Source organism: Alligator sinensis, unplaced genomic scaffold (genome assembly GCF_000455745.1).
Source record: "Alligator sinensis unplaced genomic scaffold, ASM45574v1 scaffold1275_1, whole genome shotgun sequence".
In the NCBI taxonomy this organism is placed as follows: domain Eukaryota; kingdom Metazoa; phylum Chordata; order Crocodylia; family Alligatoridae; genus Alligator; species Alligator sinensis.
In genome coordinates this window covers 11,622-14,322 of record NW_005843424.1, presented here as the reverse complement: position 1 = coordinate 14,322, position 2,701 = coordinate 11,622, and positions in this window count along the sequence as shown.

The following is a 2,701-nucleotide window of genomic DNA, read 5'->3' as shown; positions in this document are numbered from 1 at the left end:
CACATCTCACAGACACTGGAGTGCCAGCCTTCTGAACTTCCTTTGGGGATCCAGGCCTGAAACCTTAAGAAGAGGGAGGAGTGGAGGATCTAGTCAGGGTTTGGTTTGCAGTCTTCAGTAGGTGACTCTGTCAAGCAACCATACCTGTGCCTAGTGCCATCTGGCAAGAAGGCTGCAGCCATTTCTTTCAGATTTGGATCTAGCCACTATTGTCTGTACTCAAATGTGGGGCTACCCTTGAGGGCCCTCTAGAGCTGCAGCACAAAGCAGCAGGCCTCTTTCTGATGGGGGTGAATTGCCAGGAGCATGTAACTCGACTACTTCAAAGTCTGCACTGGTTCTCAATAGTTTCCTGAGAAAAATTTAGGAGTCCAACTTTTGCCTGTAAGTCCTTAAACAGTCATAGCTCTGTATAGTATGCCCCATCACCATCCCTAGCAGCAGTCAAAAGCAACCTCTTACTAGCACAATCAGTGCACCAGGCTGGCTTGGCCAAAACACGTAGTACATCATTCTGGGCAGCTGTGGCTTCTCTCTGGAACCCCTGCTCCCTTGAGCCCTCTCACAGCCCTGCACAGCTTCCAGAAGCATCCTAAGACCTTTTAATTTGGGCAGGCTTTTAGCTGGACAGGCACTATCCAGGGAGACTGTTTTTTATTTTTAGCTGGACAGGCACTATCCAGGGAGTCTGTTGTTTTATTTTATTTTGGCATTTTATCTCTTTTGGTAATTCAGTTTTGATATATATCGAAAGGTGCCGTGGGCCTTTATGTGGGAGGAGAGAGGAAAGGGGTGAGGGGAGCACAGAATTCAAATACGTAAAGAATTATAGGTGGCATTACTCATCAATTATGGTACAACAAAATCTATCCTAAACAGAAGAAAGAGGCAGAGTTTTGATTTCCCTGCCCTGTGTTGCTGCTGATGGGAACTTGTCTTGGCTTCCTGACATGTCAGTCCCTTCAATTTGGGTAGAAACTGCTGCCAGCCACAGCCTGGTATGTACCTGCCCCTGGGCAGTGGGACATGTGGGCTTGAACCTCCTTAGCCAGCGATGGTAACTGAGCTCTGCTCTCCCAGCTGGGCAGCTCAGACAGACCCAGCATGGGCACTCTGCCTCCCACCAGGCTTTGCTCTGCAGCACAAGCCTGGGCTTTTAAATCCAACTTCAAGACACACGTATAATGTAGTGAGACCTGGAAAGGTCACTTCAAGTTTGATATCCCATGACCTCCCCTCCCTGGGGACTGACAACAGGCCGTTGGTCCAGAACGCACAAGCAATCCTTGCCCAAACTGTATGAGCCTGGTCACCAGAGGGCCTAGGACTGGGGGCCAGGGCCCAGCATTGCTCCGGCAGTGCAGAGCAGCAGACCTGAGAGCAGCTGTGACCCTCCCAGGTGCTCCCCCCACATTGGGTTAGGCCAGTCCCAGCGCAGCCCCAGCGCAGGGGTGTATCTGAGCTTAGGGATGTGTGACTGTAGCATAGACTCACAGAAACTACGGTGAGAAGGGCCCCAGGCAGTCACACCTAGCTTAAGCCCCTGCTCAAGGCAGGATCATCTCTGTCTAAACTGTCCCAGACAAGGGCTTGTCTAATATCTCCTTAAAAACTCCCAAGGATGAAGACCCCACAGCCTCTCTAGGTGTCTGTTCCTGCTTTGAAACATGCTCAGATTGAGAAAACTGCCTAACACCCAACCACATTTCCCTCGTTCAGTGTAAGGCCATTGCTCCTTGCCTGGTCCTCTGTGGCCACAGAGAATCCCCACCCTCTTTACAAGCAATCTGCAGGCATTTGAACACCGTTCTCAAATCCATGCTCAGTCTTATTTTCTCCAGACTAAATAATCCTTTAAGACTTTCCTTGTAAGTCTTCCTTCCCAGGTCTATAATCATTTTGGTTGCTCTGCATTGGATTGAAGTGCAGTGCCCAAAGCGGGACACAGTACTTCAGGGGAGCAGAGGAATCGCTTCCCTTGACTCGTAGGTGACATTCCTGTTAACACATCCCAGGATGCTAATGCCTTGTTTTGTAAAACGGGCACACTACTGCCTCATATTCAATTTATGGTCCACTATAATCCCCAGACACTTCTGATCACTGCTGCAGCCATGCCCGTCATTTTCTGTGTGACCCACTCCAGTATCCTCCACAAGCGTGCAGCTCCGGTGAACCCACAGTCACCTGTATAGATCAGAGCAGTCCCGGGGCTGCTCTAGGTCCCACCCTAGCTGGCAGGGAACTGAACACAGGGCCGAGGAACTGCTCCTAGCAGCCCTCATGGGGCTTCTCCTCAGTCCCACCCTGTAGAAACCAATGGCCTGGAGCCTGTGTGAGGAAGCAGGGGAATCACTGAGACCCTGCTGCTGACTGAGGGTGAGACAGTTCCCTTGGGAGAAAAGCAGCCTCACACAAGGCACTGAGGTGTCTGATTGGGAGGACACTGCCTCACAACTGCCATCTCCTGACAGCAGAACCTCTTGCTGATCAGGCTGTGCCATGTGGCTCTGGGTCTGACAGGCTGATGAAGGGTTTATAAGCAATTACCCCACCATCCAACCAGGAGCTATCACTTTCTATTGGGGGCCGGGGGTGGGGTTGGGTTGGGCTTTGACCTTTGCAAGGCACAAAGGTCTGTTCATATCTCACTGGCAATAAGTCAGAATAGTTGTACCATGACAACATCAGTGATTAGCAG